Source organism: Leptopilina heterotoma, unplaced genomic scaffold (assembly GCF_015476425.1).
Source record: "Leptopilina heterotoma isolate Lh14 unplaced genomic scaffold, ASM1547642v1 Lhet_808, whole genome shotgun sequence".
In the NCBI taxonomy this organism is placed as follows: Eukaryota; Metazoa; Arthropoda; class Insecta; order Hymenoptera; family Figitidae; genus Leptopilina; species Leptopilina heterotoma.
Window position 1 is genome coordinate 161947 of NW_025111184.1, and position 20433 is coordinate 182379.

Below are 20433 nucleotides of genomic sequence, written 5' to 3' on the forward strand. Positions count from 1 at the left end.
CATGGAATTTTCTAGAAAAATTATTTTCTCAAAATTTGAACCTTCCTTAATAAGTAGTTAAATTTTTAAAGAAGTGATTTTTGATGTTTTTTAGAAAAAATTTTTTGAAGTTTGCGCTACGAGTTTTTGTGCGTTGCGCTAACTAAGCAGCGCCTATGTCAGTGTATTTTAAAAGATGATATGACCTTTACTGCTCGCTCCTAATACATTTATTAATTATATACGTATATATTATTATTATAAATATATTTTTAACTTTTTTATAAACATTATTCTCCTTTTTTAACCCACTAATGCCCATGGGCACAGAGACGCAGATATAAAAAGTAACTATTGGGATCCCGGTATGGGGTCTAATAATAATTTTTGACGTTAAAAATTAAAAAAAACCATTTTTTTAACAATTTGTTATAAACAAATGAAGAAAAATTGATTTTCATAAAAAACTTATAGCGCCATTCGATTAGACGCAAAAAACTACTACGAGAACGTATATTACATAATTTTTAAAAAAGACACATTGTTGTAAAAATGTTATAAACAATTAGCCTGCATTTATACTGTATGAGGTAGAAGGATCGTTTTTGAAGTTAAAACTTTTTTTAAACAAAATTAGTTTAATTAGGAGAGTTTTTGGCGTTACAAATTTTTTAAACAAAATTTTTACCTGAAAGACGGTCCTTCTACCTCATAGAGTATAAATGCAGGCTAATTGTTTATAACATTTTGACAACAATATGTCTTTTTTTAAAAATTATGTAATATACGTTCTCGTAGTAGTTTTTTGCGTCGAATCGAATGGCGCTATGTTTTTTATGAAAATAAATTTTTTCTTCATTTGTTTATAACAAATTGTTAAAAAAAATTTTTTTTTAATTTTTATCGTCAAAAATTATCATAAGACCCCATACCGGAATCCTAATAGTTACTTTTTATATCTGCGTTCCTGTGCCCATGCACTGAAAAAAATTCTTAGTAGATTTGACTACTTTTTAACTACTTTCCTTAGTTCAATATGTCCCCAAAGATAATTTTAAACTTACATTAATTATCAGATATGTAGTTGAATGAAGTGATAATACAGTTGCATTAACTACTTTTCTTAGTTAAATAGGAACCAATGACAGTTTTGCAGTAGAATTAACTGCTGATATGTAGTTAAAGTTACTAAGATAACTCAGTAATAAAGTAACTACTGAAAATGGTAAAATAAAATTATTTATAATTTATTATAAATATTATCGAGTTGTATTTTTTTATATTTCCCCCTACCCACTTTTGTTTACCTATACCTTATTTATTTAATGTCTATATACCTAATGGAGAAAAATCTCTAAACGTCGGGAGTTAAACGCTCGACCCTAACATTCGTAAACCGATAACCCAACCACCTAACCACGCTCGCCCGCTTCGATGAGTTCTATCGAACTACTTTAAGTAGTAGAATCTACTACTTTCTGTAGTCATTTCTATAACATACCTGCAGTTACAAAGTTAACTGTAAAATTACATTAATTTAATTAATAATTTTTAACTACATAAAACAGTTAAAATAAGTATCAAAAGTAGCCAGACTAACTAAAAAAGTAGTTCGTTTTATTACTTTTTACTCTACTAAGGGGATGTAGTTGAAAATGTCTCATGTATTTTTTTCAGTGTGGTCATTAATGGGTTAAAAAAGGAAAATAATGTTTATAAAAAAGTTAAAAATATATTTATAATAATAATATATACGTATATAATTAATAAATGTATTAGGAGCGAGCAGTTAAGGTCATATCATCTTTTGAAATACACTGATATAGGCGCTGCTTAGTTAGCGCAATGCACAAAAACTCGTAGCGCAAACTTCAAAATTTTTTTCTCAAAAATATCAAAAATCACTTCTTTGAAAATTTAACCACTTATTAAGGAAGGTTCAAATTTTGAAAAAATAATTTTTATAGAAAATTCCATGATATCCTTTGCTTTTTTTTAACAATAAAAAATTATTTTTTAAAGAAATTTTTGAAAAATTAATTTTTCTTAACTTTTTTTTAATATTATAAAAAATTGACATTTTCTCTACAATTTTTAATAAATTACTTTTTCTTGTAGAATCAATAGTTTTCGAAATAAAAATTCTCAAAAAAAGTCATTTTTTTCAGTTTCCGATTTTTCAAATCTAAATATCTTGCAAAAAATTTTTTTTTTTGCAAAACTGTTTGGCACAGTTAGTTAGTACCCCTAAGTACTACAAAATTACAAACTTTAAGAAAAATCGGTGATCCACCATTTGCTTTTCGTATGGAACTGCCCATTTACTATGCAAATGTAAAAAAAATTATTATAATCTATTAAGAATGACTTAGTTTATAATTATAAACTGATATTATAAATTGATTATAAATTTTGCAAATTTTATTTACTAAATGCAAGAAAGAGAAATTATTAAGTTGAATAAAACTTTATCAAGTATAAAGTACCTGCGATTAACTGTTAGTTCTTCTTATCACTTTCTTCCTTTTTCTAAGTGTGAAAGAATAAGCAATTAAAATTGGCATTTTGCTTATTTTCACGATTTTGAAATGTAAATATGCTTATTTTACAATAAATACTAAAAATATTTTAGAAATTATTTCTGTTTAGTGATCCTAATTCCTTTAAAATCATTCTTGCAAAATATTATTTTTTTTAAATTAGTCGGCAACGACTTTAGTCGAAATATAATGCAATTACTCAATTGCTAATTAGTTTTATGAAAAAGAAAAAAATTATTCTTAATTACTTTTTTTAGGCGTTGACTACTTTATTAAATTTTGACTTTTTGATTTTGAAGTAAATTTTTTATTTTTTAAACATTAAAACATTTAAAAACTATTTTCCAAAATTTTTTAAGTCTGAAAAATTTTTATTTTTATTTTTATACACGGACTTTAAGATCAACATTTTAACTAATAATACTTATAAAAAACTCAAAGCGATTTTTCAAATAAGACTTAAAAATATTTTGTCATAATCCTCATATATACTACTCATATGACTCGCACTTATGTACCCATCACTGATGACTCTCATGTGCGAACGCATCGTGTGATACAGTGTGCGACAAGCATACGGTGATGCTTGGGTGCGACTCATATTACTCTCACCAGTGACTGCATCACAGGTGACTGCTAAATTGCACGCAAAATGCTATCACTAGTGCGAATCGCATGTGGTGCGAGAAACGTGCGACGCACAATAGTTATCTGAGAACATTGACTTAATTCGGAAATGTAATTAAGCCGCAATGTACAATAACAACAGCTAAGCCCGGGTTGTTTTTTCAAATGCAATATGTACTTCGAGTTGTGTAGTAGAGAAAATATTTAAAATAAATCATTATTAAAATTTTAATTATAAATTTTATTTGGTAAACTTTTATTTCACTAATTGTTTGGACAGTCACAAGATCTTTTACTTGGCGGAACTTTTTGCATCAAAGATGTTTTTGTTGGGATTTTAAAACTTTTTGCGTCATCTCAACTTTTCAATAAATGAAATAATTAATTGTAAAAATATTGTGGTCTTTGAACACATAATTTAAAATAAAATACAATTTAGTTTTAAATAAGAATTTATTTAAGATATGATTCTTTACAGAAATTTTTACATAATTTTTAGAATTTTTATTCTATACACTCTAAAAATAACATAAAAACAAAAAAGTTTTTAAAATAAATTTCAAGCTTTCAATCCATAATAATATTTCAAAATATTTCACATATCCGTTTAGAAGTTTAGTCTCTGCGTTTGTCTAAATGTCAAAAAATTCAATTTTTTTGAGAAAAATCAAAATTTTTCAAAAAATACGAAGTAAATTAAAATTTCCTGCAATATATATCATGATTTCAACCCAATCAATAACATTTTAGAATATTTTACATAACCGTTTAGAAGTTTAGTCTTTGCGTTTGTCTAAATGTCAAAAAATTCAATTTTTTTGAGAAAAATTAAAATTTTTTAAAAAATAGAAAGTGAATTAAAATTTCCTTTAATACATATCGAGATTTTAACCCAATCAATAATATTCTAGAATATTTTACAAAACCGTTTAGAAGTTTAGTCTCTGCGTTTGTCTAAATGACAAAAAAATTAATTTTTTTTAAAAAAATACGAAGTAAATTAAAATTTTCTGCAATATATATCGAGATTCTAACCCAATCAATAACATTTTAAAATATTTTACATATCCGTTTAGATGATTCCTCTCTGCGTTTGTCTAAATGTAAAAAAATTTTAATTTTTTTGAGAAAAACCAAAATTTTTCAAAAAATTTCAAGTGTATTGAAATTTCCTGAAATGTATATCGAGATTTTAACCTAATTAATAATATTCTAAAATATTTTAGAAATCCATTTAGGAGTTTACGCTCCACGTTTGTCTAAATCTCAAAAAATCGCTATTTTTTCTGTTTTCCTAGCCTAAATTCTATAAAATTATATAAAATATTGAATAAACTCAACAGAATTCTTTCTTTTTTTATTCTTTATCCAACGAAAAAAGAATAAGCCAAATCAGTTAAGATTTACTCAAGTTATTTAATTTTATCGAATAAAGCCGATTTTTCGAGAATATAAGCGGTTTTTGCTTTTTACTTGGCGGCGATTCTCTACCGCGAATCTTGATAATAAAATTTAAACATTGTAGTAAAGAAGAACACAAAAAATTGAACATAATTTAGTTGATCGATTCCAATAGGATCGTTTATACACGGAGAAACATGAATTATACAATTAGGATTATAGAAAAAGAAGATCATATTGAATATTATCCGATCAATACTCATTATAATCTATTATCAACCTTTCAATGTTTGCAATTGTTACTTGTAACCATTTTTTCATTCCTAATTAAAAAATGTTTTATTTTAATTATTACAGAGATTATTATATTTTTAACCTTTTTTAAAAGTGTTTTTATTCTTTGTAAAATATTAATTTTGTGTCGAATAAGAATAATAATATTTTGCATTATTGGGTTAGTACTGATTTGTAAAAATTGAATTTTTTTAAAATAACCTAAAGAAAACCAACTATATTGATACCAGTTATACTGTTAAATAAAATCAGTTCGAAGCATCCTTTCGTTTCCTGTTATTTTTTATTCCTCTAATATTTAGGAATGTAAATAAATACAGTTAAAAATTACATGAAATTATTTCACGTTTTTGAAAGTAATGAAATGGTTGTACCTGACAGGGAAGGAAAAGGCAAAGGTCTTCTTTTTTCGAACATTTAAATACATTTTTTTGTTAAATTAGTAAATATTTGAAATATATTAAATGTGCAAATTAACATTTCTTTCCTTATTCAATAATAACTCCAATATTGGCGTCTCTTCACACCTCCCGGACAGCTCCCCGCTGGACGGAGCGCTTGCATTGTAAGCTTTAGGAATTTTTTTCTCAAAAACAAAAAATAACGCCAAGCTAAAAATTTTAGGAAAGTTTTATTATATTATCAACATTATTCATGATTTTTTTCAGACCTGAGAAACAGGGAGAAAGGGTTTAAGTACTAAAAACAAATTTTATTGTTTAAACAAATTAACCTAAAATTCATAATTTTTATTTTTAGTAATTTTTTTCTGAAAGTTTAGTATTTTGAGCACAAAAAATGTTCAGAACAATTTTTTGTAACTCAAAGCAAGAGAAAATTATTTTCAAAATAAAAAAATTTTACAACAATTTTTTAATTCAAATATCTAGAAAAATAAAAATAATTTTTTATTGTTACTTAGTATACTTCATTAAAACCCTAATCACTCTCAATTCTGATAATATGAGAAAAATCTCAAACATCATATGTCGTTTTCATATGAAACGCCCCATATATTTCACTACAGAATTACGTACTTAACTTATTTAATTTGAAATTCTGAAAGAGTTGATTAATATTTTATAATATATACCCCACTTGATTTAAAATTATAATTTTATTAAAGACTGTGAAAAGATGTGTTTATAAATTAACTAATTTTGATTATATTAATGTTATTTTTGCAAAATATTTACCTATGTTTAACATAAACTAACATCTAAAATTCTATTTTATAATTTTCAGAAAAATTTTTTTCTTCATACCTCGGTCGAAAGTACGTATTTCCCGCTGCGATTTCGCACAGCAGAAAGTTAAACATTTGTGCTTTGGTTGATTTTCATACCCAACCTCTATTACAGCGGGAGTAAAAGAATTCTCTGTCGGTAAAAACACCACTGTCGGTAAATAAGAAAATTTCGAGTTCAATGACAATTTAACGAGTAATTGTTATCGCAATATAAAATGAGAAAAAAAATTATCAAGAAAACTTTTTATACTTTATAAATTTATTATCCACAAGCTCTGAATATTGAAATGAACGAAATCTTTTGCTGATATAATTATTTTCAAAAATTATTTTAATAAACATTAAAAACAAAAATAAAATAATTAATAATTTTGTAATTTCTTTTTTAATACGTACCAAAATGTTATTATAAAATTGGAATAATTTGAAGAAATAATGAAAGTGTTTTCATTAGAATGTTTAGAATTTTAGAAACATAGAATTAATTTTGTACCACCAGAAAAATTCTTTTGAAAATATAATATTAATTTATCTTTCACATTTTTTTTCGTGCCTGCCCCCGACCAGAAGCACTCGCTTCGCTCGTGCATCAAATGTCGGAGCAGGCGAATATTGTTTGCAAGAGAGAGACAGAGAAAAAACCAGAGCTTCACGAGTGTCCGCTAGAGGCGTTGAAGCAAGGAGCAAAAGTAAAAAAAGATGGCCGGCTGTCAAATGAAACTCGATTGCAATTTTCTTAAAAAATAAATTACCCAGCGTACTTTCGACCGCATATAAAGAAAAATAGTATACATTACACGGGCAGAAATTCGAAAGCCCTAAAGTACGCGATAATGCCCTCGGCTTCGCCTCGGGCATCATTTCGCGCAGTGCAGGAATTTCGAACTTTCTGCCCTTATAATGTAATATACTATTAACATATTTGATCAAAGAAATTGACGTTTTTGGTTTTAAATTGTTTGTAAGAGATGAAGGGACAATATACCACTAAAAAATCTGATATACAAAACACTGTCAATTAAAGTTGCTCCCGGCACACCGTGAATCACGATGTGCGCAGTAAAGAGAACGTAAGTGACATTTTTGGCAAAGTTGAGTTTTTGTATCATTGGATTTGTTGAAAAAATCTGCATCTAACTGTGTAAAAAATGAACAATTTGAATTAGTTATTGCAAAAATAGGTTGTTTAAAAATAAGAAAAATCGGCAAAATGACGAAATGCAAAGTAAAAAGTTACATAAGTGCTCTTGCGGGTCGTTGAATTTGTACACGACGTTTGTGACTTCACTTGAATACAAAATTAAATGAACCCAAAATCACTTGTGACTTTCTTACTTTGTAAATGAACCCCAATGAAAACGGAGTTTACAAAGTAAAAGTAATTTGATAGCCCCGTAAGTGACTTAGTGTCTTTTTTACATTGCATTTCTTAAGTTCAAACTCCGCAAGTACATTTTTACATAGAAATTGTTTAAAAAATTATTTTTTTTGCGTAATATGATTCAGCACACCTATTTTACCTAAGAAATCATCTTGTATCATTTAAATTTTTATTATATACTGAAGTTCTAAGCTCAAACGGTTTTTCTTGATTTTTATTTTATCTATTTATTTTATTTTATTATTACTGAAATGTCAATTTTAAGTTCTTTTTACTTTGTACAGCAGAAGTGTAATAACAGCGTAATAACGGAAGTCAATGGTACACTATCTAAACCAGTGAATTCCCCCTCGGCGACCCCAAAAATACACAAATATAAATTTTCAATCCAATTTGTGAGATATTTAATTTTTCATCCATCATGTTGAACCTGCCATTTTGAAAATCTGCCTGGATTCGTCTTCAGCGATCCAAAATATTTTAGATAGCATGTGGAACAGTGTTCTAGATTTGTTTTAGCAATTCTAGAATACCTGGAACACTGTTACAATTATAGGATGACATAGATAATGTTCTTTTACTAACCAGTTCTAGAACATGTTCTTCTCTGTTACAGAACAGTTATATGTTTACTAGGTTGTTAGATTCTCTTGTGAACAAGTGTAAGACAATTTCTACCTGGAAATAATATTAATGACAAGAAAAAGAATATTTTTTGATTTATAATAGAGTAGAAATGTTTCTTTATGATATATTCAATAACCATTGGGCAATTAGGCACTTTCCCACTATTATTTAGACGAATTTTCCGAAATTCGTTAAATATTAGAGTGTGTTATTATGTTAGAAACTGGTAATATAGTAAGTAGTTTCTCACTTTCTCGAGAGGGAACAGACTTCATCGAAAACTTGCGACTCCTCTCTCTCACTCTGCGTTAGTAATAATATATTTGTCCCATGGGTGTCGCTTCCGAAGTCCGCCCAATCCTCCCAAAAAGCTACACGCGGCCATTATATAGCCAAGCGAGGAAGTTTCCTGAATCTGCAGAGCCGAGTCGGTATCTTTCCGAGAACTCATGGTTGGGTTATATCTTAAAAGATAGAGAAGACGGGCGCAGGAAACTAGCTCGTTTCTGCGGAGCCTTTATATTGTACGGCGCCGTGGTACATTCTCCTCTCCCTTTGAAGGATTTATCGAGCGACTTGCGGCAGGAACCAAATTGATTGAGCTTCTTTGGACAGAAATAATAGAAGGAATGATGCGCTACTACCTCCGGCATATTGTGTCCGAGCAAAAATACTGACACGCCACACTATTATATATACCGGAAGAAAATCGTCAGGACGCGAGACATTTGCCAGACATTTGTAGTGCGACCGTTAATACTACTTCTTCGTCTCTTTTTTTCTCGCTCTTTTACTTACGTATATATAAATTGCCTTTATGTGCTGGATTGCCAAGAACGTCAAAAAATACATACAGCTCAATCGCTCAAATTGCTGCTAAGCCAGCTAGAACTTTGCCAAAATACGATATGTAGTTTGAAAAGGGGTTGAGGGGGAGAGAAAAAAAATTATTACTCATTTTCTCAGACGTACTTTTCACTTTTATTGTCTCCTTTGTTTGAACGGAGCAAGAATAATACTCTTCTTGGCAATCTTATAAAACTTGTATCAATTTCGTTGTAAAATTTATTTTCTTAATTTATTTTTATTAGATTTTTGTTAATGTTATTAAGAAAGTAACGATAAATTTTACATTTATTGCTAATGAAATTCAATTTTCACGACATTTATTATTTCAGGATTTCATTTTCGTTTTTCTAATATAGGTACTATATAGTAGCATAATATAGGGGAGACTAGGTGCGGTTGTTACGCTGTGCAGTTATTACAAATGGAATATCTCAGAAACAGTTAGTTATAGAGATGGGGTTCCAAAGAGAAAAATGTTTAGTTTTTATGTACGAACTTACTGCAATATGTTTAAAAATTATATGCAAGCTTTAGAAGTAAAAAAAATCGGCACATTGGTTTTTAGAGGCCAAAAGTAAATATTTCTCTGCCTGATATTTTTTAAATAATTAATAGACCTTTATACTTAACAAAGTTAATTTTGTTAATATCAATTCTATGAGGATTAAGCTTTATAAAACTGCCTTGGTTGTCCACATTTAGTGTATACTTTTTTAATAAAGTGTATTATTGTAAAAAATGTACCTGTTGTGCAGTTGTCACAAGTGATGATGACAACCGATATTTTTTCCAAAATTCAGCAGATTCGTTTGTGTTAGGTTTGTAAAAGGAATACAACACGTATTTGTAGTAAACGATATTTATTTATAAAGGCACTTCGCGTAACGAACTCTCAGAGAGGAATGACTAGCGCGTCACATACAATGCGCAGCCAAGAGAAAGCCAGTGACGGCTACACAGTCACACAACAGGAACGTACAAACTAAGGGAGAATTGGGGAGTACGCTAATTTCCAACACTCCCTCCCGTACAACACAATTTCACTTCTTAATATTAATATAGTAAAATAAATAGTAATTTTACGATTTATAATAACAAAAATAATTACACTGAACTCTTGCAGTAATGGACTCGAATGTGCTGTGGTCCATTACAGCAAGAGTACCCTTGAAGCAAGGTCATCAAAACATTCAGGGCCGTATGAAGATTTAAAACATAGATGATTCTAAATTTTTTTTTTATTTTTTTTAAATGCACAAATTTTTAACTAAAAGCAAGCAATTAAGAAATGGAAACATAATTTTAGAAAATACTTTTTTTATAAATGACTGAACAGCTCATAAAATAATAAAAAATTGAAAATAAGATTTATAATAAATATTACAGATAATAATAAAATATGAATATAAATATTATAATATTAATATATATATATATATATATATATTATTATTATTCATTATGTTAATTTAACTTTAATATTATTAATAGTTAATTAACAATTCTACAATTTTCTACAATCGTAATATTATGAAAACATAATATAAATACCAAGAAACATTTTTGGAGCAAAATTTAGTAAATGTCTTATTTTTTATTTTTCAAAAAAAATATAATAACTAATTTAAACAATATAAACACTTATATAAATAATACGAAGACATAAACTGATATATTAAAAGCCGTAATTTAAATTATAGCTCGTCAGGCATATGTTTTTTGACATAAAAATATAATTGATTAAAATCAACTTTTCATATGGAAAACTACTCTTTTGCAATTTTGTCTGTGATATTTTCTATTTCTTTAAGGCAGTCATAGTGGTATGGTAGAAATTTATTACAATTTTCCATCCAATTTTTGAGAAACTGTAAACCCTCAAGTGCTTTTGATGCTGAAATTTGATTAAATTTTGTATTATCTTTTTTGTGTTCTTCGATATTCTCCGCATTAACTACTTCCACATCCAAGACAATATCTCTACCAGTGACAAAATTTATAATATTGTCGTCGCTTAACGGTTCCCAACCACAATCCATATCATCTGAATTAAACCATACTGAAAGATCAGCTTCCACTTGCTTCCTTGGTCGATCTATACGCTCTAAAATGATAGATAATTGCTTACAGACAGCCTCAGGAAAATGAATTGCTTCAGCATCAGAGACATTATCCACATTTATAACGGCGCTTGTATGTAAACGGTCATTGGACGAACTTTCTTCACGAATTAGACAAGACTCGCCCAAAAGTGGCTTCCACATTTTATTGAGAGTTGATTCCCTTAAGCTGTTCCAAGCGTTTTGGAGATGAATGAAACAATCTGTTATATTAATCTCTTTGAGAAATTTAATTGTTCCTCCACGATCTAACAACGCTGTTCTTAATAAATGCTGCTTGTAATGCCGTTTTGTTAAAGAAATTGCACCTTGGTCCATCGGTTGGACTATGGCCGTAACGTTAGGCGGTAAATACATGATCTCGAAATTTGGGTTTAACGCATTGAGGTCTGCTGCCTTTGGATGCGATGGAGCGTTATCTAATATTAGAAGAACTTTTCCTGATGTTGCGGACTGATTTTGATGATTGATGACAGCCGGAATAAACATTTCCGTGTACCTAAAAGTTTTTAAAAATTAAAAATTAAAAACAAATTAAAAACAAAATAAATTAAACAGTACCATAATTTGAAGATTTTTGCATCCATCCAGGCACTATTTTGATGCGTGTATGTTATTCCATACATAGACAAAAATTTCAAGCTTTCTTGTCTCATTTTTGGTGTGATGACTTTACTTAAACAGCGAGGAGTTGCAGATTTACCGACAATTAAAAGCGGAATCCTGTGGCTGCCACTAGCGTTGGCGCAGAACAAACTTGTCACACGCTCCTTATTTTTTTTATGGCCTGAAACTTCGTCCGTATTTTGGGAAAGAGTGTAGGACTGTAATGTTTTCCAATAAATACCAGATTCGTCGGCGTTATAAACATTTTCCAAACTCAAGTTTTCATCGAGAATTTTTTGCCTTAAAATTTCCGAAAACTTGTCAGCACTTTCGAGATTGTTTGACAGTTTCTCTCCTTTTAACGTATATTTTTTGATACCATAGCGATGTTTAAAGTTTGTAAGCCAACCAGAGCTTGCCTGTAAATAATTATTTTTATAAATATATGAATAGATTTAATTTTCTTTAATCTCTACTGGATTTTTTTCAACTATAATTGCTATCGTTATCTACTGTCACAATACGTACTTTCAAATTTCATAGAACTCATTTTTGTTATGTTTTTATTGTTAGAATATATATTTTATTGCACAGAAATTTTTTATGTAGCATTACATTAATTTAAAATGTTTTATTTTTAAATTTTTATTCAGAGAAAAAAATTATACTAAAATAGATACTGTAAACATATGTAAGTTTAAACTTGACAACGAAAAATAAATTGTAAAGAACCTAGTATCTCAGTTAATACGTCATTTAATAATATATTTTAATAACAAAAGCAATTGTGTCGACAAATCTTTAATAAATTTAATATTGAAAATTTTTAAAAACGTAAACATAACCTAAAATTTGTACTGCAATATGCCAAACAATATAATTTTTGCTTTGCATCCAATTTTACTAAAAACAGAGTAATTAACAAAAGAACAGTATTTATTTATTATGGTAAAGTAAAGAGGAATTAAATTTTTTTCTGTACTTAACCTTAAATGTTGGTGTGAGGTTAAGTTTCTCAGCAAAAATGAGTGCCTTTTCTTGAAGAATTGGCCCTGAAATTGGGTCACCTATGTCTCGTGTTTGTTGAAACCAATTTATCATTGCTTCGTCTAAAACACTGTCGTTATAAAGTCTGGAATTCTTTCTATTTATTGTAGCACACGAACTAGTTTTTTCCAAAACAAGTGATTCACGAGATCACATATTGTAACACGACGATTTACAAATGCCATAATCACGTTGTATAACCTCTAGCGATATACCTGATTTTAATTTCTTTATTATTTCCGCTTGTTCTTTGTAACTTAAGTGTTTTCTTTTTTTCTTTTCAACTTTCCCACTCATGTTTGAGAACTTTTCAGACATTTACACAAAACACAAACAGATTTTATGTGGGGAGACTGTGCACCCGCAAAATTTAGAAAATACTACTTTGTTGGTGGCGCTAGTCGCCGAGCTCAGCGTCCCCGTTTCCCCGCTCACCACTTCATCTACAAACTAGTCCATTACAGCAACGTCTATTACAGCAAGAGTTCAGTGTATTCTTTCCTTAACAAAACTGAGTATTTAAATTTTCTTTTGATATTAATAGCGTCGCATTGGTTTTTCCCATCTTTATTTACTGCTCATCTGATAAAATATTTCCGTCTCGAAATCTAGCCTGTGAACAAATAAAATATATTAGTTAATTACTCATAAGTTTATTGATCAAATGATTATGTGATTCAAATGACAAGGATTTTGTGAATATATCAGCAATCATATCTTTTGAACAAATCCATTTCACAACAATTAATCCCCTTTTTACACATTCCTTAATGTGATGAGCTTTAATTTCTACAATGTGTCTCAACTTATTCCCACCGTTAATTTCTACTCCCACACCTGCAGCTTTGTTGTCACACCATAATGTCATTGGAAGAAGGGGTTCTTTTAAAATCAATTTCAAGGAGTTGTACATTGACAACATCTCTTGACTCGCCTCGCTCATCGCAACATATTCAGCATGACACGTCGAAAGATCAACATAAGATTGCTTGTGAGTTCTCCAGGCAATTGTATCTCCAAACAACTTTATCAAAAATCCACAGGTAGTTAAGGAGTTTTTACAATCTCCAAAACTCGCATCTAAAAATGCTTGAGTTCCCTCAGTCTTACCTGTAAATTTTAAACACATCTTTTTCGTACCCTTTAAATAGCGAAACACTCTTTTCACCATTTTCCAGTCTTCCTCGGTTGGATTTACTTGGTGCCTACTCAAAGCATTTACCGCATACGAAATGTCAGGTCTCGTCGCGCCTGCAAGGTAGAGTAAGCTTCCCACAGCTTCTCTGTAAGGAATCTGTTTCTTAGTTTCTGTCGCTTCTAAAATCTCATCGTTAAATTCACTTTCTCTCAATTTTCTTTCTTTATTCGTCACTTGGTTCGTATTCATTGGAGTTCTTTGTGGACGACATTTGTCAAATCCAAATTTTTCCAAAATCTTATCAATGAATTTTTCTTGATTCAATTCAATCGTTTGATTTTCGATATCTCGCTTGATAGAGATTCCTAAGAATTCTTTTAACTCGCCCATTGTAGTGAATTCGAATTCTTTATTCAATTTTTCTTTGACTTCATTCAGTTTAGCCTCATCATTACTCGCCATTATTATGTCGTCAACATATAATAATAAAATGAGAAACTTGTCTACTTCTCGCCAAGTAAATAGACAAGGTTCCATGTCCGTATTTTTCAGGTCCATGCTCAACGCCACTTTCGTAAATCTATCGTTCCATTTCTTTGGACTTATTCGCAGACCGTAAAGAGATCGTTTCAATTTGCACACCTTTTCTCTTCTTTCTCGATCAGAGTGTTGAGTTCCTTCAGGAATTTCCATAAAAATTTCCTCATCAAGCACACCATTTAAAAACGCAGTTTTTACGTCTAATTGATAAACTTAAAGATTATATTTATTTATTATAGCAATTACAGCTCTTACCAAAGGCAGTCTCGATACTGGGGCGTAAGTTTCCTTTAATTCATATGCATTCTTGTCTTTAAAGCCTCTTATAACAAGTCTAGCTTTAAATTTTGTATTTCCATTTGATTCAAATTTTTGCTTAAAGACCCATCGTGAATCAATAATATTAGCTTTTTGCCCATTTCTCATCTTATTAGGACGATTTACTATTTTCCAGACTTCATTTTTGTCCAATGATTTCAACTCATCTTCAATGGCCAATTGCCATAAATTTTTATCTTTAGTTAACATTGCTTCTTTGAAATTAACTGGATCTAATTTTATTTTTGCTAAAAGCGCATGATAAATTTCATCATTAGTTTCGTTTGTTTGGTTCTCGACTTTCTCATCGTACGTATTGGTCATTAAAACACTAGCTTTTACGAACTCATCAAATTCCAAATCAGAAAAGCTCACATCTTCAATTAAGTTCAACTCTACTCTTATTTCGTTTGACTTTTTATCTTTAACAATTTTTGTGTCATCTTTTCTCGGTCTTCCTCGTTTCCTTTTAATTTCTCCCTCCAGTTTCAAAGAATCATTCGATTTTTCCGCGTCTTTTTCAAATTTAACGAACCATTTTTCTTTATTAATTTCATTATCAAGTGTGGGAAAATCTTTGATTGCATTTTTCGAAAATTTGTCTCCGTAAACAATCTTTTCGTTAAATCGCACCTCTCTGCTCTCATAGAATTTTCCTTCCTCAGGTCTCAAGAATTGATAGCCAGTTGGAGTATAACCCACCATAACAACTCGTCTGCCTTCCGCTCTAAATTTAGGACCAATTTTTCGATGAACTTTGATATAGGCTATGCAGCCAAATCTTTTTAATTGATTAAGGGGTTATGCCACTCTAGGATTTTAAAAAAATCGATTTTTATTTTTTTGCATTAAATAGTCCCTTAGGGTATCAGAAATAACATATCGTAGTATTACGGCTAGGGAAAATCTCTAAGTAATTTATTTTCGTAGTTTCGTATTTTCGTAGCGGCGAGGTCCTTTTGTTAGCGCGCTACGGGAGGTGATCTTTGAAGGATCTAGAGCAGGTATAAGGCTACTTTTCTGTCTAAACTATAGTCTATTCTACACAATTTGGCTTCACAAACAGTATGCAAGCGTCTGTTTCAGTTAGTTAGGTATAGTCAAGCATGTGAAGAGCATATTAACTTTAAATGCGATTATCTGAAAACTACATTTTTCGAGTTGGCCGCACTAACAACTCGTACAATTTTCAACCGATTAAGTTCAAACTTTACAAACATCTTTGAAAATATAGTTTTTAAGGCATCACGTAGGATTTTTTTTATTTTGTATTGTTCATTTGTTATTAACAATTTACTGACGATTTTTTGGTAGAATTTAGAAAGGTTAACTTTAGAAGTGCGCCATTTGACCATGGATCAATATATCGAAAAAATCCTACGTGTTGCTTTAGCTATTGTAATGTACAATAAATAAAAAATTATATACTCAAGATATTTCAAAATTTACGGGAACAGTTGGTGCGGCCACGGACCATATGCGCCACAGAGATGTCGACGGAAAACCCCAACAGCGTCGCCATTTTTCATTAAATTATTATGAAAATTTATATTTTTAAACTTCAAAAGATGTACAATAAACTCCTCATATTCCAATTTTAATTGACTTTATAAATTCTCTGCAAAAAATTCACAAAAAATGCCTATTTTTTCGGTTTCTAGAGTGGCATAACCCCTTAATATCAAAATGATGATCAGGAGCGAATCTTTCCAACGGAGTTACCATGTCGTTTGCTTTATGAGGAGTTCTATTATACGCATATATAGCTGCAGTCACAGCTAAATCCCAGAGATTTTCGGGTAATTTCGCGTCGTACATGTAGCTTCTAATTTTCTTTTGGATTATCTGATTAAAGCGCTCAGACGTTCCGTTATGTTCAGGAGTATCCGGACTAGATAGTTGTAATTCCGCGCCTAATTTTTGCAAAACTTCAATTGTGAACCCACCTGTATATTCTGTACCTTGATCTGTACGTAAATAGCACACCTTCGCATCATAACCTAGTAAATTTCGTGCACTTCTTACGAACATTTGTAAACAATGACCTGTTTCACTTTTTGCTTTCATTGGATAAGCCATAGCTAACCGAGAGTAGTCATCAATGAAAACCGAAATGTATTTATAACCTCGAGGAAACGAAACCGGCGAGATAGGACCCATCACGTCTGAATGTATAATTTGTAAAGGGACAGTTGCTCGTCTTCGAGTATTTGAGAATGGCAATTTATTAAATTTTGAGATTTGACACACTTCACAATCACGAATTTTCTCATAAAATTTAGCTGAATTCAAATCTTTATTATCTGGAAATTTTCTTTGTAAAGCTTTCAAATATTCTAAAGAAGCATGGCCAAATCTAACATGCCACAGTACCGCTTTATTGTCGCTAGTAAATTTCTGATCGTTATTTAAACTTAAGGTTTCCTCATCATTCAGTTCTACAATCGGTAACTCGTCTACATTGTGAAATTTTCTATCCCAGATAGTTACATCGAAATTTTATTGCTCACAAGGAGTTTTTCCCTCTTTTAATTTCTCATCTGAAATAATAGTATTTTCAAAATTCTCACCTCTTTGTTTTACATTAGTTAAATATTCTTCAACAATCTTATCTATTATCATTTCTTCAAAATTAACAATTTCGCTTTCTGTGTTATTTTCTACATTTTCTTTTAATAATTTTTCTTTCGATGTAAGGCTTCTTGTATTATATCTTTTTGATTCTAATTTGTTTTCGACTAAATTAGCAAAGTATCTTTTATTGAAATTTTTAACTTTATTCTCGTCTTTAAATTCATTCCAATTCACTTCAAGTTCAATAATCCAGTACGGTTTCTTATACACGCCACTTAGAAATATTTCATTTGATATAGGATCAAAAATATCAATTTTCTCGTCATCTAAATAAACACTAAAACCCGCTTCAACAAACATTCTTAAAGACAATAAATTTTCTTTTAAAGCTTCTGCAAAAATTACTTTATCTAATTTCAAAATTCTACCATCTTTCAATTTCACTTCAAAATTTCCTACTCCCTCCGTTTTCAAATCGGCTGAGCTGTTTTTATTAGCACATTTAATTATTCCTAAATCGGACTCGTCTAAATTTTTAAATATTATTTTGGAATTTGTCAAGTGTTCTGTCGCACCTGAATCAGCTAAAAACTCAATTATGATTTTATTATTATTTGAATTATATACAGTTTCTTTATTTACATTTGTAAAGTAAGAATTACAATCAACATCCATTTTACACATTCCATTATTATTTAAAGTAGATTCTGGAATCTCACCTTTATTATTTTTCTTCTCTGCTGGTTTTTCTTGATTGCTTCGATTCGATAATTTATTGGAATTTTTATTAAAATTTTTATTTCGATTAAACGTTTGTTGATATTTACCCCTTGATCCATCTCTACCACTGCTCCTTTGGAAACGTCCTTTTTCCTATATAGGAATTTAAAAAAAATTAAATAATTATTATTTTTATCATGCCATTTGACTTTATCCCAAAAATTAGTTTACCGAACGTCAAGCATCACCAATTCTTAGAACAAGTACAAATAAAAATGTCCGAACGTCAAGATCATCTCTACTTGCACTTTCGTTGAGTTAACAAAAAAACCGAACATCAAGTAATGTCTCCGAACTAACAACTCGGTATTTATTAAATTATTATTTAATTTTATAAATTAAATTAAATAAATTTTATTTCTTTAATCAAAAACACATCATTTAAATAAATATATTTATTAATCACATCTGCTTACCGGTTTTATATTCGTTACCCTGTTCCATTTGGAGGGTTAACGAATCTCCTTCTAGTTTGAGATGTATTATCTCGTCAGAGTGTAGTTCTCTTAATTTGAAAGTTTTATTCAAATTATACCAAAAGTTTGACAACTCGTTCTCGTCTGAAAATTTGTTTACATTTTATTTACTTATAAATTTTGATCAATTTTAAAAAAGAAACTTTCATTATACAAATTCATCTCAAACTATAGATTTAAATATTTAATTTTTCGCGCGTTTTTAACATAGGAAGATAAAGCAGATTTCTCTGTATCCTGCTATCGTTCCCTTGTCATTGCGATTGGAGACGAACAAGATGGCTGCCGTTCCACTCTCCGTTCAGCCTCCCCATTCGCACATGTTTCACAAATTTAATTCAATTTTTATTTAATTTAACTGGCCAGTTCTTAAACACATCTTACTCTTATTATTATTATTACAAATTTGTTAAAAATTAAAATACTCAAAATGTACTTTTATTACTCTCGTCTTTTACTTATTGTTATTTTAAACTCAACTTTATTTCTTATAAAAAAAACACAAGCAATCACACCTCTATGTATGCAGCCATTTTGTTTTTGCATTTCAATAAAAATTTTGTTTTTAAAAGAAAAGTCACATAAAACTCGTCCTTTTTATCCATGTTATAACACTGTTTATTTAATTAGACTCATCGTGACAATCTCATCTCAATATAAAAGGATTTTCACTCACCGTTCATTGAAAGCGTGGATTCACTTCCTGTGTCTAACGCGTCGTTTTGAATCTCGCCTTGATCGCACATTTTTATAACAAATACCCAACAAATACCGAATACCCTACACAAAACAGTTTTCCGCGCAGTGGAACGTGGGTGGGACCATAACCTGTTAGGTTTGTAAAAGAAATACAACACGTATTTGTAGTAAACGATATTTATTTATAAAGTAGAGAACACATTCCATGGTACGCGAACGTGAACGTGTACGCGAACATATGACGTCACCCATGCTATTCAAATGGGTGACGTCAGCACGGCAACGTTCGCGTTCATCCAATGTAGACTCTACTTAAGGCACTTCGCGTAACGAACTCTCAGAGAGGAATGACTAGCGCGTCACATACAATGCGCAGCCAAGAGAAAGCCAGTGACGGCTACACAGTCACACAACAGGAACGTACAAACTAAGGGAGAATTGGGGAGTACGCTAATTTCCAACAGTTTGAAATGTAAAATATTTGTTAAGGGGACATTCCAGTTCAAAACAGGCAAAAAGAAGGCTTTTTTTAGTATATATTATTAAAATAACTATGACATTTATTTAAAAAATTTCTTTTACATGTAATAAATAATTTATTTAAGAATTTGTAAAAAAAAAATTTTTTATTTTTATTTCAAAATGGCGGCGATATACGCCATTTTCGAAAATGCTTATTTTCGGTAGTAAGATCGATTCCAAACTTTCTAAAACAGATAAAACCAAAAACAAAGTGACATTCTCTTCGTTAGATATTTCTTCAGGTGTGGAACCTCAAAAAAGTCGAATTTTCTTCCCCTCTTTTTTTAGAGTACTTTTTCCTCAAAATATGCAAAAAAAGGTGTTTTTATTCAGAATTTCTCTTATAAAAAAAGAGGGAGTTTGAAATTTTCCAGTTTTTGAGGTTCCACTTATAGGCATGATGACGCTGAATCAAAAGCCGTTTGATTTTTTAAAATCGCTTCAGAAGAACTCGAGATATCACTCTTACCAGATCAAAAAAAGACATTTTGAGAAAAATGCATTTAAAGTTTTTGTTCATAAGTTTCGAAATTTTTTTTAAAAAATCATCGGATTTGCTTGAAAATCGTAACTCGGGGGTTTTTGAGGTCGCTAATTACGAATATGGAATCAGATTTTTAAAATTCAAAATGGCGGATCCAATATGGCGGACATTTTTTTTCAAAA